Here is a 17,192-nt window from a genome sequence, read left to right on the forward strand (position 1 = left end):
AGGTACCATCCAATCGATTTCAACTGATAATGACTGCGTGTGATAGAGTAGGACTGCCCCATAGGGTTTTTTAGATTGTAATCTTTATGGGAGCAGATCACCAGGTCTTTCTCTCAGGGAGTCACTGGGTGGGGTCAAACCACCAACCTTTCAGTTAGCAGCCAAATGCTTAACCACCGTGCATGAACCCGCTTCCACCGAATCAATTCCAACTCATAGCGACCCTATAGGACAGAGTAGAACTGCCCCATAGAGTTTCCAAGGAGTGCCTGGCAGATTCGAACTGCTGACCTATTGGTTAGCAGCCGTAGCACTTAACCACTACGCCACCAGGGCTTCTGATACTGACAGCAGAGAAAGTTAAAGACAACTTTCCTTTCTCACTCCCGCTGTTCCTTCCTCCTTCCTTTCCTTTTTCCTTCCCTCCATATTTCCTTAACACAAAAAGTGTGTAACCTCATCCTCTTTATAAAAGATTGAAGGAATACAAATTTACATAGAGTAAAATGTGACAATTCCCCTTTATACACTCTACTCCCCTCCCCAGAAATAACCAGTTCACAATTTCATGTGTATCCTAGTATATTCACTCTTTTTTTTTCTATTTACTTTCACATATATGTATATAAATATAAACTTTTTTAATAAAAATGGAATCATACTGTGTCGTGAAACTTGCTTTTTTAATAATAAGCCAGCTGTGGCACTTAACCATTGCACATTGGTCTACCTCATTCTTTTTTAAGTGCTACATTAGGTGTTCACTCTGCATAAGGACCTATTCAAAGCTCTTTATATTAGTTCACTTAATCTTCAAAATAACCTTATGAAATAAATACGATAATTATGTCTATTTTGTAAATGAAGAAAACAAGGAGCAGAGAAGTTAGGTAATTTTCCCAAACACGCACAGGTAGTAAGTGGTGGAGATGAGACCAATCCAAGACAGTCTGTGATCAGAATCTATGCTCTTAACTGCTAGGCTATATTACTCCTGCATTGTCTGAATGTTCGATAATGTATCTATATAATCCTATTTTAAAGAACTTTTAGATTGTTTCTAACTTTTCAGCATTATACAATGCTGCAGTTAGCATCCTTGCACATATAATCAAATCTATCAATCTTTTCTTTTACTGCTTCTGGGTTTGTATCTTGTGGGGGAAGGCCTCTCCATCTCTAGGTTATAAATAATCTTTCCTCATTTTCTTCTATAACTTCTATGGCTCAACTTTATTCATTTAGCACTTGCGTAATTCCAGAATTTATTTTGATGTATGGCATAAGTTAGAGGTCTGATTTGATTGTCTTCCGTATGGATGACCAATAGTCCCAACCTAAGTTTTGCATAGACTATCTTTTTATGGTTGAGGAAATATTTCCCAAGAAAATCTTCTAAGCCTCAAGCACAGCATCCATCAACACATCAGAATTTACACATGCTTAATCAACTGGTTGAGAAATATAAACACAAAATGGCTCGTTAAACATATAGGAAAAATCCAACTTAGAGGATGGGGAATAAAAAAATATTGTTAGGTGCTGTTGGGTTGGTTCCGACTCACAGCAACACTACATAAAACAGAATGAAACACAGCACGGTCCTGCACCATCTGCACAATCATTGCAATGTTTGAGCCCCTTGTTGCAGCCACTGTGTCAATCCATCTCTTTGAGGGTCTTCCCCTTTTTCTACTTTACTAAGCATGATGTCCTTCTCCAGGAACTGGTCCTTCCTGATAACATGTTCAAAATACTTGAGACGAAGTCTCGCCATCGTTGCTTCTAAGGAGTGTTCCAGCTATATTTCTTCCAAGACAGATTTGTTTGTTCTTCTGGCAGTCCATCCTACATTCAGCACTCTTCGCCAACACCATAAATCAAGGGCATCAATTTGTCTTCGGTCTTCCCTATTCATTGTCCAGCTTTCCCACGCATATGAGGTGATTGAAAATACAATGGCTTGGGTCAGGTGCACCATAGTGCTCAAAGTGACATCATTGCTTTTTAATACTTTACAGAGGTCTTTTGCAGCAGATTTGCCTCACACAATAGATCATTTGATTTCTTGACTGCTGCTTCCATGGGCATTGACTGTGATTCAAGTAAAATGAAATCCTTGACAACTTCAATATTTTCTTTATCGTGATGTTGCTTATTTGGTCCAGTTGTGAGGATTTTTGTTTCTCTTATGTTAAGGTGTAATCCATACTGAGAGCTGTAGTTTTTTACCTTTATCACTTAAGGGCTTCAAGCCCTCTTCACTTTCAGCAAGGAAGGTTGTGTCATCTACATATTGCAGGTTGTTAATGAGTCTTCCTCCAATCCTCATGCCATGTTCTTCTTCATACAGTCCAGCTTCTCAGATTATTTGCTCAGCATACAGCTTGAATAAGTATGGTGAAAGGATACAACCTTGACACACACCTTTCCTAATTTTAAACCATGCAGTATCCCCTTGTCCTGTTTGAATGGCTGCCTCTTGGTCTATGTAGAGAGAGATTCTGCATGAGAACAATTAAGTATTCTGGAATTCCCATTCTTTACAACATTACCCATAATTTGCTATGATCCACACAGTCAATTGCTTTCGCATAGTCAATAAAACACAGGTAAAGATCTTTCTGGTACTCTATAGCCAAAATCCATCTGACATCAGCAATGATATCCCTTGTTGCACATCGTCTTCTGAATCCAGCTTCAATTTCTGGCAGTTCCTTGTCAATGTACTGATGCCACCGTTTTTTAATTATCTTTGGTAAAATTTTACTTGCATGTGACATTAATGATATCATTTGATAATTTTTGCATTCTGTTGTACCACCTTTCTTTGGAATGGGCTCAAATATAGATCTCTTCAAGACAGTTGGCCAGGTAGCTGTCTTCCAATTTTCTGGGCATAGATGAGTGAGCACTTCCACCACTGCAACTATTTGTTGAAACATCTCAATTGGTATTCCATCAATTCCTGAAGCCTTGTTTTTTGCCATTGCCTTGGACTTATTCCTTCAATATCATCAGTTCCTGAGCATATGCTGCCTCTTGAAATGGTTGAGAATCGACCAATTCTTTTTGGTACAGTGACTCTGTGTATTCTTTCCATCTTCTTTTGTTGCCTCCTGTATCATTCAATATTCTGCCCATAGAATCTTTCAATACTGCAACTCAAGGCTTGAATTTTTTTCTTCAGTTCTTTCAACTTGAGAAATGACAAGCATGTTCTTCCCTTTTGGTTTTCTAACTACAGGTCTTTGCACATTTCATTATACTTTACTTTGCCTTCTTGAGCTACCCTTTGAAATTTTCTGTTCATCTCTTTTATTTCATCTTTTCTTCCTTTTGCTTTAGCTACCCTACATTCGAAAGCAAGTTTCAGAATCTCTTCTGACATCCATTTTGGTCTTTTTTTTTCTTTTCTGTCTTTTTCATGACCTTTTGCTTTCTTTATGTTTGATGTCCTTATTGTTACCCCACAACTCGTCTGGCCTTTGGTCATTAGTGTTCAATGTGTCAAATCTATTCTTGAGATGGTCTCTAAATTCAGATAGGATATTCTCAAGGTCACACTTTGGTTCCTGTGGACTTGTTTTAATATTCCTCCAATTCAGCTTGAGCTTGTATATGAGCAACTGATAGTGTGTTCTGCAGTTGGCCCGTAGCCATGTTCTGACTGATGATATTGAAATTCTCCATTGTCTTTTTCCACAGACGTAGTCAATTTGATTTCTGTGTATTCTATCCAGTGAGATCCACTTGTACAGTCATCATTATGTTGTTGAAAAAGGTATTTGCAATGAAAAGGTCGCTGGTCTTGCAAAATTCTATCATGTGGTCTCCGGCGTAGTTTCTATCACCAAGGCCATATTTTCCCACTACCAATCATTCTTTGTTTCCAACTTTTGCATTCCAATGACCAATAATTATCAATGCATCTTGATTGCCTGTTTGATCAATTTCAGGCAGCAGAAGTTGGTGAAAATCTTCAATTTCTTCATCTTTGACCTTCATGATGGGTGCATAAATTTGAATAATATTCATATTAACTTGTAGGCATATGGATATTATCCTATCACTGACAACCTTGTACTTCAGGATAGATCTTGTTCTTTTTGATAATGAATGCCACACTATTCCTATGTTATTCCCGGCATAGGAGACCATATGATTGTCCAATTCAAAATGACCAGTAGCAGTCCATTTCAGCTCACTAATACCTAGGATATTGATCTTTGATTTTGAAATGAAATTCCACTTCACTTTTGATGACTTCCAATTTTCTAGATTCATACTTCATACATTCCATGTTTCAATTACTAATGGATGTTTACAACTGTTTCTTCTCATTTTGAGTCGTACCACATCAGCAAACGAAGGTCCCGAAAGCTTGACTTCATCCACATCATTAAGATTGACTCTACTTTGAAGAGGCAGCTCTTCTCCAGTCATATTTTGAGTACCTTCCAACCTGACGGGCTCATCTTTTGGCGCTATATCAGACAACGTTCCACTGCTATTCATAAGGTTTTCACTGGTCAATTTTTTCAGAAGTAGATTGCCAGGTCCTTCTTCCTAGTATGTCGTAGTCTGGAAGCTCTGCTGAAACCTATCCACCACGGATGACCATTCTGGCATTTGAAATACTGGTATTTGAAATAGCTTCCAGCATCACAACAACATGGAAGCCATCAGGGTATGCAAATTGACAGATGAGAGAACAAGGATAGAAATCAGGTACTTTTTCCCCCATATTAATTACACTGAATAAATATTTCATAGGGGAAAGATTTGGGATTAAGTTCATCTCCTGGCTCTGCCCCTTAACAACAGTTGGTCTTGAACAAATCCCTTAGCTCTGTGTTTCTGTTTCTTCATCTGTAAAAGAGAATGACAGTAATACTTGCCTCAGAAAGTTGTAAAGATCAGAGCATCTGACACTCTGTAGCATCATTCAATATATCTGAATTTTTGCTCAAGAACTAACGTGTCCCCCAAAAGACAATCCTGTTCATAGATGCAAAAGTGCTTAGGCGATACAGTGACTTTTTTCATTTGAGGGCTTTTGCTTTCACAGGACATTGGACAATTTTCTCAGTTGGATCATTGTTTCAAAGAACAGATTTCCAGAAGTGGCTATAAAGGTTATTGATGATTTTGCAGAAAAATAAAGACAATTCATTCATCTTTGTGGGCTCAAAAACACCAAGTAAGTTATAGAGAGAAATCGTTGCTTGGCAAATCTTGTCTCACTTTTTGTCCTATCTTCCTTTCTCCATAGATGCTATTTCATACCTTGTTCATTTCAGTCCTTCTATTCTGCTACCACCTTTGACAACTGACCTCATCTCACCGTCTACATCAAGGAAAATGAAACTCATCTTCCCTCAAATTCCTACTCACAGGCACCTATACTTACATTGGGTACTTTCTGCTTCCCACCAGTCCATTCTCCTGCCCAAGGATGATCATTTTCCTGGACTCTGCACCCCTCCTCTGACTGCCTCCCTGTACCAATACTCCCCTTCCACTCCATCTCTCCAGACTCTCCCTGTCTATATTTGCTCTCTTCACTCAGGTCTTAAACATGCCCCATCTTAACAACCACCAGCACCACATCAAAATCCTCCCTCAACTCGATGTATTCTTACATCTGCTGCCCTCTTTCCTTTCCTTCATAACCAAACTTCTTTAAAAAGGTGGTGTACCCTTGTTATATCCACTTCCTCACCTCCTTCAAAATCTTAGCCTACTTTAATGTGCCTATTGCCCCCCATTTTCAAATCTGCACTCACCAAGATCAACAAGAAACTCTTTGTGCTGAATCTAATGGACACTCCCCAGTCCCTATCTAGCTTGACCTCTTTGAAGCTTTGAACATTTCTAACTACTTCCCCCTTTTAAAATATCCTCCTACATTGGGTTTCATGACACTATAATTTCCCATTTTTTCTCTGACTTCTCTGTCCACTTCTTCCCAGTCTTCTTTCTGAATTCGCTGACCGCTATCTATGTCTTATGTGTTGGCATCTTCAGAATTCTGGCCTAAGCCCTCTTCCCTTTTCCTTTACATACATTTCCTAAGTGCTCGTTCATACTATAGTTGCAATACATTAATATGCTGTTGACTTCCAAAATCATAAGCCTAGTCCTGGCCAGCAGATCCATATATCCAACTTCCTGATGGAAAGTTCCATTTGCCTGTCCACCTCAAGTTCCTCAAGTGCAAAACCACAAAGTTAAGCTTCATCATCATCTCTACCTCCACCTTCATCATCTATGAAGATGACAAACACCTGAGTCATCTTTTTTTCCACCTTCTCTCTCATCCCAAGTCCTGTGCATTCTACCTCCTAGACATCTCTTAAATCTGCTTCTCTGCAACTCCACAGCCACCACCCTAGTTAGGCCACTATCATGTCTCAGCTGGATTTCTGCTGCTACCTTCTAATTGGTCTCCTTGCCACCACTCTTTCCTCTCTCCTGTCCTACTGCAGTCAGGATAATCTTTTAAAAAGTCAAATCTGGCCAGGTTATTCCTTTACTTTTCTTTAAACCCATCAATTTTTTCTTGTTGGCTTATAAACTTGCATTATCTTGCCCCTGCAACTCTCTCGGGCATTATCTCCTACCATCCTAACCCACATCTCCATAAACATACACACACACACACAAACACACACTTCAGTTATAATGAACATGACTTTTCCTCCATCTGGGTTATTCTCTACCCAGCTCCTCTATGACCCCACCGCCCTCCTCCCCTATTCATGCGTCAGATTTCAGTGTACTACTCACTTACTCTAGGAAGCTGTCCCTGAACCTATGAGCTCCTATAGCAACCTAGAACGTCCTTTATCAGAGCTTACTCCACAGCAGTAAGTTACAAGAACTGGTTGTTTTCTGTGTCCCTTACCACTTTGTGAGTACAAGGACCAGGTCTTTTTGCTACTGTTTTCCATTATCTAGCAAACTGCACAATCATAATAGACACACACAAAAAAACATTTTTCAGTGAATGAATGAGAGCTGCTTTTTTGATGCTCACTATTATATTTGGAGACCTTATACCTACAATATACCTACAGACAGTTTACTCAAGGATAAGAGAAACATGTTATTATTATGTCTACTTTATTTAAAATCACCATTAGCATTTTTCAAAATGATTTCGTAAAAAATTAGAATAGATAATATATCATTTAGAGCAAAATTTGTCCTTTGTTGTTGTTGTCACTGTTTTTGCATTTTTTTATTGTGATAAATATATATGTAACAAAAGACGAACTTTGTCTTCTAAAAGAATACCTCTGGGTACTTGGAAGTGTAATCATCTACTTTCCACAGCTTCACACATGGCCATTTCCTCCCTAACTCCATCCAGGACTATTGGTACTACCCATTATCCTTGCTCACAGAGTCTAAGAGCCCGTCTGTGTCCTCAGGATACCTGGACCATTTGGCTCCAATGACTGCACTAGAGGCTTCAGGGCTGAGCAGAAAAGTAGCTTCCTCAGGCCTTCAACTCTTGTTTTTTCTAGCTGCAACACTCAATATCACTTTTCTTTATAACCCAGCTGTTTTCTTTTACATGCTAACAAATAAAAGCACATTTTCTTAATGTGATTCATCTAAACTGAAGCTAAAGCTTAAATAACCCAGCATCCACATGGCTGCCCTTTTCTGTGCCCCATCAAGAATGATCCATCATTCACCAGAGTATCTCTCAATGCTTTCTCTTAGCTAGGAGGAACGTAAAGAGTTATTTTGCAAACAATGGGAGGGCTGCTAATTAATCTTTCTACTGCCCCCTCAGAATCACCAGAAATTCACATTTTTCCCCTATTCAACTTGTCTTGTATTAGGCATTGAAAGAGGAAACATTGTGTAGGGAATACGGAGTTGCAGTCATATAGACCTGAGTTTGATCTTGGCAATTTGCTTAAGCTCACTGAGATTTAGTTTTCTTATTTGAAAAATGGGAATAATAATAATACCAACTTCATAAGGTTGATATGAGGATTAGACGAGATCAACATGTAAAGCAACAAGCACTCAGTAAATATTGGTATTGTCCTTCTCTTCCCCCATATATTGCATATTCAATAAGGTCAGGCCAGTTGCACTAAAGAAAGGCACCCAAGATCAGTTCAAATTTGTAGAAGATGTCTCCTGGTCAAAGTCATGCTCTAAAGAGGCTGTGAGAACATCTCTTTCACAGCAATTAGGTGATTGAGCAGAGGAACTAGAGTGAGTCAGTGGTGTGGCTGTCCATGTTATAAAATGGAAGCACTCTATATGAGGTCAAAGTTCAGCTAAGAGCTGAAGTTCAGAAGCCACAGTCATGGCAGTCTCATTCTAATCTAGAAGACTCGATATGTATGTTTACCCATTAAGTAGGGTGACCAATTCATCCCAGTTTGCAAGGGACTCTCCTGGTTTTAGTACTCAAAATCCTGTGTCCAAGAAAACCCTTCAGTCCTGGGAAAACCAGGATGATCAGTTACCAGACATAAGGCATAGGCAGTGAAACCCTTGGTTGGTGACCATCCAAGGACAGTTTCTATTTAATAAGAAAGCAATGGTTACCACTGGGTTTTCAGAGCTCATTGATCCTCCCCTCTAGTGCCTGATGTTGTTAGTTGTTGTTGAGTTGGTTGTGGCTCATGGCAACCTGAGTTGAAACCAGAGTAGAACTGGTTTCAAGGCTATGACCTTTCAGAAGCAGCTCATCAGGCCTGTCTTCCGAGGTGCCTCTACGTGGGTTCAAATCACCAACCTTTCAGCTAGTGGTCAGTTGCTTAGCCATCTGCACCACCCAGAGACCTTCTCTAGTGCCTAGAAGAGTTAAGTCACCTAGCCAAGTTTTAGAGTGCAGTGGTTTGCAACCAAGGTTGCATATTGGAATCACTTGGGTAATTAACCACCAGATACACTGACTGAATTATTCCAGGGTCAGGCCTGGGCAGATATTTTTAAAGCACTTTCAGGTTATGGGATTCTAATGCACTGCCAGGGCTGAGATCCACTGGGTAGATCCTTCTTGAAAAGTATTATCTCCACGTTCTCTCTTCAAAAATGTTAACACATCTCTTAAATATTAAAGGGGAATGTAAGAATATAGAACAGCCTCTTTTCACATGTGTAAGCAAAATTAAGCAAAACTAGGAATGCTTAGGAATGGAGAATGCTAGAATTTCATGGTAAAACTGTCCAAAAATTGAATTAAGAATGAATATACCAAAAAAGCAGCAGTCAGGAAATCAAAAGACCCATTGCACTGGGTAAATCTGCTGCAAAGGACCTCTTTAAAGTGTTGAAGAGTGAAGATGTCACCTTGAAGACTAAGGTGCACCTGACCCCCCAAAAAAAAAAGACCCAAGCCATGGTATTTTCAATCGCATCATATGCATGTGAAAGCTGGACAATGAACAAGGAAGACCAAAGAAGAATTAATGCGTCTGAATTGTGGTGTTGGCAAAGAATATTGAATATACCATGGACTGCCAAAAGAGTGAACAAATCTGTCTTAGAAAATGTACAACCTGGGTGCTCCTTAGAAGCAAGGATGGCGAGACTGCATCTCACATACTTTGGGCATGTTGTCAGGAGGGATCAGCCCCTGGAGAAGGACATCATGCTTGGCAAAGTAGAGGGTCAGCAGAAAAGAGGAAGACCCTCAACGAAGTGGATTGACACAGTGGCTGCAACAATGAGCTCAAGCATAACAACAATTGTAAGGATGGCACAGGACCGGGCAGTGTTTCGATCTGTTGTGCATAGGGTCGCTATGAGTCGGAACCGACTCGACGGCACCTAACAACATCAACATACAAAAAAAAAAAAAAGTTTTGCAGAAAGCTTTGTTTTCTACAAAGATCCTAGGAGTTATACATCAGAATTATTTTGTCCCTTCAAAAGTAGTTACTTCATGAAGATAAGCTATAAATCTATTTTAATAATGCTGCCATGTAGAAAGATAAATTTATTGGGGAGAAATTACTCTTGGAGACTGACGTAGATTCATTAAAATGTCTTGAATTGTTGAAAATTTTGATCTTTGGGTAAAGATTTAATCCCTGGGATCAATAAAAGATCACTTAGAATCAAGTCAAGGGAGGTAGTAGTTAACCAAGCTGGGTACTCTTGTTATAGGTGTTTGTCCCAATACTTTCAAGGGCAGGAGTGGGGTCTTGCTAAATACTGCAGTCCCTTAGAAACTAGCACTCTGCCTGGCAAGAAGCACACATTTAAGTTCAGTGGTGATTGAACGTAAATGAAGTACTAGGACTAAGATCATTCCCAAAGAAGAGATGAGAAACGATTTGAGCAATAACAGCCTCATTGGAGTAGGGGCATAGTTTCCCAGAGGGCCACTGTTCACACCACATGTTTGTTACAATGACCATTTCAGTTGTTCCTAAAGATGTTTGAATCAAAGGGGAATGACCCATGGAAAAGTCATGGTGGCTTCGAGACATGATGGTGGCTGTGTCCTTGGAGCTTCACAGGCAGGGCGTGAGGGAAGGGCATTCATTACAGTGAGCTACCCAAAATGCAAGTCTGATCCATGGCTGTGTAGGCTCAAAACTATAATCGCCAACATGCAGAGAATGAGTCTGACTCTCAAGACTAGACTCCCATTAATCAAGATAATGAGAACGATGAACAACGCTGAAATTCCAACTAGTTATGTTACAAAGAAAGACCCAGTGTGGTGCAAATGGTTAATGCCCTTGACTGCTAATCAAAGGGTTGGAAGTTCAAGTCTATCCAGGGGTGCTTCAGAAGAAGGGCCTGGCAACCTACTTTAAAAAAATCAGTCATTGAAAACCCTATGGAGTGCAGTTCTACTGTGACACACATGGTATCACAATGAGTTGGAATCAACGCCATAGCAACTGGTGGTGGTGGTAGTGGTGGTGGTGATACGTCACAAAGAGATATACCCTTTATATAAGTCCACAGGCCTCTGGCCATTTTGACTAGTACGCTTCTCCCAGGAAGGCAGGCCGCGGTGGGAAGCTAAGTCACCGTCACATTGTGGATTAGCAGGTAGGAACACAACACCAGGGGAATGAGTTCAGGTCTCAATAGCATCCAGCTGGGAAAACCCAACGACTACTTCTCACTGCAGGGAGAGCTGTTCAGTGGGAATGCAAGATTCAAGTCCAATGACCAGAATTTCTTCTCATCTATTCTTGGGTGGAAACAGCCTCAGTTTCTCTCTCTTTCTTCTACTTTTTATTCCCATGACTGACAAGCCTCTTTTCTCGCTGACGTCTTCTTTCTTTAAAAAATACGTATGTTAATACATTCAATCATATTACAATGAGTCACAAAAGCTTTAAAGCCAGTCAGCCTTAAGGTGATTTTGAACCTTTCACCCTTGTCCATTGTGAATTAGCCTTAACGGTTAATTCTTATTTCCCCACCATCTTCTACGTTTACGGAGTTTGGGAGATTTACCTAACCCACAGAGTTCTGACAACACTTTGTAGTACCAATAATCTCCTATGTAAAAAACGTTTTCAGAAGGAAGATTCATTCATTCATTCATTTACTGAACAAATATGGGTTGTGCCAGGAAATTTTCTTAATGCTGCCAATTCGGTAGTAAACAAAGCAGATAGTTCCAAACTTCAGGGGGCTTGCATTCTAGCCTAAAGAAAGGAAATAAGGAACAAGTGATCCTATAAAATAATTTCAAGTAGTGATAAAGTGAAGGGAAAAAAAAAAAGCAAAATCAGAAACTCCTATTAAAATGTTCATTTGCAAATAAGAGAAAACTGTTATCTCTGGGAGACTTTAAAATACATCTTCCATGGCCTCAAAATGATTACAAATGTTGTCAAAGAAGAAAAATGACAGGGAGGTTCCCACTCATAAGAATACAGAAAAAAATATGAGACTGGGGACTTCAGAAATCCACATACCCATGATGATGAGAACAGGTCCTGTGTGGTTCTGCAGTCCAGAAATCTGTGCCAGCGAATTTTCTCCCAGCCAGCTCTGCTTGTACTTTTGACAGTTTCCTCAGGATCTATGGCTTTAAATGATGCATGGAGAAGGGGAAAATGGAATTGCTTCTTTGTGCCATACTTGAATTTATTGTCTAGCAGACATGCCCCAGATTTTTACTTTGGGTCTTGCAAAAGTTATATCTCATCATGAGGGGCAGACAAGGGAGGGCAAGAAGTACCTGCATGCCTGAAAATAGACCTATTGTATTTAGCCTAGGAAATAGAACAGAGCAGCCAGAAGTAATTACGATCATTATAGCGTATATCATTCATGGTGTACCCACTATGTCTTAGGTACTGAAGAGGCATTTTGCATATTTTACCCAAATAAATTCTAAAACCTGGTGTAACCCAGTGTCCAGGCAAAGTCACATGAAAAGAAATACAATACAAAAATGAAAGGAAATTAAAGTTCTGTTTTTCACTTGCATTTTGAAATGAAACCCTTTAAAATTCCCTTTCTTCTCCTCTCCATTCTCATGTACCCTTGGTAGTTCCAGAGCCTCTCATCTCCCTCACCCTACACTTCCACGCAGAATGGACCCAAAAAGGAGTCAGGGCAAAGACGGCAGAGTAGCCAGACATTTCCTGTGGCCCCTCATACAACGAAGACCCGAGAAAACAAGTGAATCGATTATATATGACAATCTAGGAGTCCTGAACATCAGGGGCAAAGTTGAGGAGTCGGACTAGGGGAGGGAGAGACAGTTCAGAAGCAGTGAGGAGTTGCCAGGCCTGACCTGGTGGGAACCAGCTCCCTGCAGGCTGGGATTGGCTGGCGCCAGCGGTGAGGCTAACAGTGGTGTTTCAGATGTTTTGCACATCGGGAGAGACTGAGCAGCAGAGAGTCTACTCACGCCTCCAGAATCGGTGAAAAGCAGTGATCAGTCAGCAAAAGATAAGTACATGCGTCTAACCTACCTCATGGAAAAAAAGCATCTCTTTGGCAAAAACTTCTCTCCCACTTACCTGCCTTTTTCCCACTCTGCACTTGAGTCCAAGTCAGCTTCACAGAGTGCTGCATCCCCTGGGCTGGAAATAGGGCCCATGATGCATCCTGAGCCATTCTCCCAGCCTTGGAGAGGGGACAAAGTAACTAACACGGAAAAAATAATCTGCCAGCTCCCCTAAGCTGGGAACTCAGGGCAGAAACAGCTCCTTTGCCTAGGCACAGTCATAAGGGGTCCATGGACTTTGAATGCCTTTCACCCCTGCACATACCTGTGTGGGCCCGTTTCAACCGTGTGGACCCTTATTAGCACAGTTCAACAGGGTATATACCTGAAGTCTAACTTCAACTGTTTCAGCTATAGTGTGGAGAGGCAGGTTTTGTGACATTTGACACCGCTCTTCCTATTTAGCAGGGTCCTCACTGACCCATATCAGGGGCCTGAAGACTGAGGGCTCCACCCATGCCACCTAGCCACCCATGACAGAGGTCAAAGATTAAGTGGTGCCTTCCAGTCCTTACAGCCAACAGCATTGGGTGCCCATAGTCCAGCTGCAAAACCCACTCACCTCCATGAACTAGGGAACAGGGACATGCTTTCCTCAGCCAGCCCTACTAAGGAGCCATTCTCCCACGTCTTTGTGGAGAGTTTTGAGAGGAAAATAAGAAATAGATAAGCCTGCTGATGATAACAATGAGGGAGGTTAGAGAAAAGCAGAAGTTGCTGTTTCTGGCATGGGTAGCTAGGTAGATGGTGAGAGTAGGAAGCACGGGAATGTAGAGGGTGGGTCTGATGAGAAAAGCTCTGGTGCAGATCCGTGCTAGGCAGTTGGGGAGGTGAGTCTGGAGAGCTGGAGGCAGACTCAGGAGTAACCAGCCACCCGTGTCCGTCTTTCAGGAGCCAATGTGTTCACCAATATTGATCTAAATCTCAGTAGAGTACTGAGTCCTAAAAAACTGGCAAAAGGGAAGAAGAGTTTTTGTCGGTGTAAATAAAGAATGATAAACAGCAGTTGCTGGAAAGATAACAGCTTTACACAGCAGTAAATAGAATCTCATAGAAATTAAAAAGTACGGAAGTAGTTTAGAACACAACAGAACCTCTCAAGACAGAGGTAAATATAATAGACAGTTAAAGAAATTAGAAAACCAAGGTCCCATTTTAGGATGAGTTTTTTTCCTGTAAAATAGATTAGTTTCTGTTATTGTATAAGGCAGTCCCCAGGTTACGAACGAGATCCTTTCGTAAGTCTTTAAGAATTTGTAGGTAAGTCTGAGCAGATGCATGTGGTTCCTATTTAAGCCTTACTTGGCCCTGGTGGCGCAGTGGTTAAGAGCTTGGCTGCTAATCAAAAGGCTAGCAGTTCAAATCCATCGGCCACTCCTTGGGAATCCTACGGGGCAGTTTTACTCTGTCCTATAGGATCACTATGAGTCAGAATCAACTTGACAGTGGTGGATTTGGTTTGGTTTGGTTAGTTCAAGAAAAGGCTCAAAGCCTTTTCAATGATTTAAAAGCTGAACACGAAGCAAATGAAGGTGACTGTAATGAAGAATTTGTTGTGAGTAGCGATTAGTTCAATCATTCCAAAGTGAGGGCGAATTTATATACCATTAAAGGGCAAGTATGAAAAAAAAAAGTATGAGTTGTCCGTAAATCGGACATTTGTAACCCGGGGACTTACTGTACAGGAGAAGATTGAGAAAATGATCAAAAAAAGGAAAGAAGGAGAAAACTATAAAACAGTTTCATACCAACAGTATAGTTATTAACACTTCAGGATTTTTTCTTTGAGTCTATTTTTTACCATGCTTAAGGGTTTGTTTTGTTTTGTTTTTGTAGTTGTTGTTTTCTATATAGCTGAGCTCACATATATAACTTTGTATCTTGCTTTTCCACCTAATGACATAATAACAGTATTTTTGCAAGAATATACAGGACAATCCATTTGACAGAAAAGCTAGCCTTAAAATGGACCGTTTCATACAGAAGAACTTGTTAAATTATAGAATAAGCAATTAAAAACAATGGGAAAGAGGAGGTTATCCATAAATGGTGTTGGAAAGTTGGTTAGCAATTTGGAAAAAAGCATCCATCTAGGTCCTTTTCCTACCTCTTGCACTAAATACAAACTGCTGATGGATTAAAAATTTTTTTTAATCAAATATAAAAATGAGAGGAAATATAATTAAATACTTAGTAAACTTCTGGAGGGGAAAGACTTTCTCTTTTATTAAGCTAAGACTTAACAGAATATATCAAATATAAACTACAAAGGATTAATGTCCTCTGTCTTTTGAGAACTCAGTCAAATCAGTAAGAAAAATCACTAAAACCCCTAATGATAAAATGGCAAGGACATAAACAGACAAAAGGAAAATACAGCTAATCAACAAACCAAAAAAAAAAAAAAAAAGTGTGACTTCAGTAATGATCAAAGAAATACAAACTAAAAACAATGTTAGCCAATTTTCTTTACCCATTAAATTGGCAAGTTTTAAAATTTTTACTCAGTAAAGCAGTCAGGAGAGGCTGGTTATGCTGTGATTACAAAAAACCTCAAAAACTCAGAAACTGAAAAGTAGGGGTTGGCAAACTTACTCTGTAAAGAACCAGGTGGTAAATCCTTTAGGCTTTTGAGCCATTCAGTCTCTCTGTTGCAGTTACTCAACCATGCCATGGTGGCAAAAAAGCAACCATTTACAATTTGTAAATGATTGGGCATGGCTCTATTCTGAAAAAACTTTATTTAAAAAATGGAAGTTGGGCCAGAATTGGCCTGTAGGCCACGGTTTGTCAACCCCTGGCTTAAAACAAGTTCTATTTCTCTCTCGTGCTCCATGTCCATTGTGAGTCAGTAGGAGTATTCTGTTCATTGTAGACACTCAGGGATCCAGGCTGATGGAGGCTCCAAATCAACTCCTGCTGCCATAATCACCTCCTCCGAGGAATTCTAGAAAGCAGCACACAGGCAATTAGATGCTCCCACCAGAAGTGACACGTACCACTGCCATCCACAAATCATTCACCAGGACTAGCCACGTGGTCTTCCCCAATCACAAGGGGACCAGGAAGTTCAGTATTCCCTCTATCCAAAGCTGGACGTTAGTGAGCAACACTAATGATAACCATGCTTGCACTAACAAGGATGAGATAAAACAGGCATTCTCATATTTTGCTGATTTTTAATGTCCATGTGTGTGCTAGGGTTGTCAGTTGTAGCAAATAAAAATACAGGGCTCCCAGTTACATTTGGAATTTTTTACTAGAAGTACGTCCCGCCCAGCCTTCCTGCCAGCTTACACTGAGTCATGTGTGCCAGCCATTTTGTGAGCATGAGGTGACAAGCCAGCATGCTGAGGAGAAAAACCCAAACAAGTTGCCGTCAAGTAGATTCTAACTCATGGCGACCCCATGTGTGTCAGAGTAGAACTGTACTCCCTAGGGCTTCCAGTGGCTGATTTTTTGGAAGTAGATAGCCAGGCCTTTCTTCCAAGGCACCTCTTAGTGGACTCGAACCATCAATCTTTCAGTAGGTAGCCAAGTACTTAACCATTTGTGCAACCCAGGACAGCCAGCAAGAGTTCAGGTCTTTAAAGCTATTTATATTGAGTATGGAAACCCTGGTGGTGTAGCGGTTAAGTGCTACGGCTGCTAACCAAAGGGTCGGCAGTTTGAATCCGCCAGGTGCTCCTTGGAAACTCTATGGCGCAGTTGTACTCTGTCCTATAGGGTCGCTATGAGTCGGAATCGACTCGACAGCGTGCTGACTTTGTGTTCGGCACATGCATCATTGATAAGATAAACTGCTTTCATTTTACAGGCATCTTGGGCTAAAAGAATTTAAGTGACTAGTCCAACATCACAGTGTTGGAAATGGTGGGCTCTTCAACTCCATGTTATGCTGCTCCATTCTGTGCTATAAAAGGGAAAATGTAGGAGAGGAAGGGTTCTCCCCCCTTCAGCTTCCCTATCAGTAGAATGAAGGAACCGGACCAGGAGATCTCTAAGAGCCCCTGGTTGTGAGAACCTCTGAGTTAGAAATCCTTTGAAATCAATCATTTCAACAAATGAGCACCCGCCGCACTAGGGCCTGGGGATATGCATTTGAACATCTGACTGTGAGTCTAATGCACCTGTAAATTTGAGAACTGTTCCCATTTATCCAGTTTCACTGCCAGCGCTGATCATCCTGAATGACCTACCCAGTGTCCTGACATCACCT

General features: G+C 40.6%; 1 long non-coding RNA gene across 1 annotated transcript in view; it reads right to left on the minus strand.

The window, feature by feature from the left end:
- Positions 1-15,524: 15,524 nt before the first annotated feature.
- Positions 15,525-17,192, minus strand: part of LOC126057132 (uncharacterized) — a 31,103-nt gene continuing 29,435 nt past the window's right edge. Inside the window, exon 3 of the long non-coding RNA XR_007512433.1 lies at positions 15,525-15,920. This is a non-coding gene — a long non-coding RNA (uncharacterized LOC126057132). The remainder of the gene's footprint in view (positions 15,921-17,192) is intronic.

Source organism: Elephas maximus, chromosome 13 (genome assembly GCF_024166365.1).
Source record: "Elephas maximus indicus isolate mEleMax1 chromosome 13, mEleMax1 primary haplotype, whole genome shotgun sequence".
NCBI classification, from domain to species: domain Eukaryota; kingdom Metazoa; phylum Chordata; class Mammalia; order Proboscidea; family Elephantidae; genus Elephas; species Elephas maximus.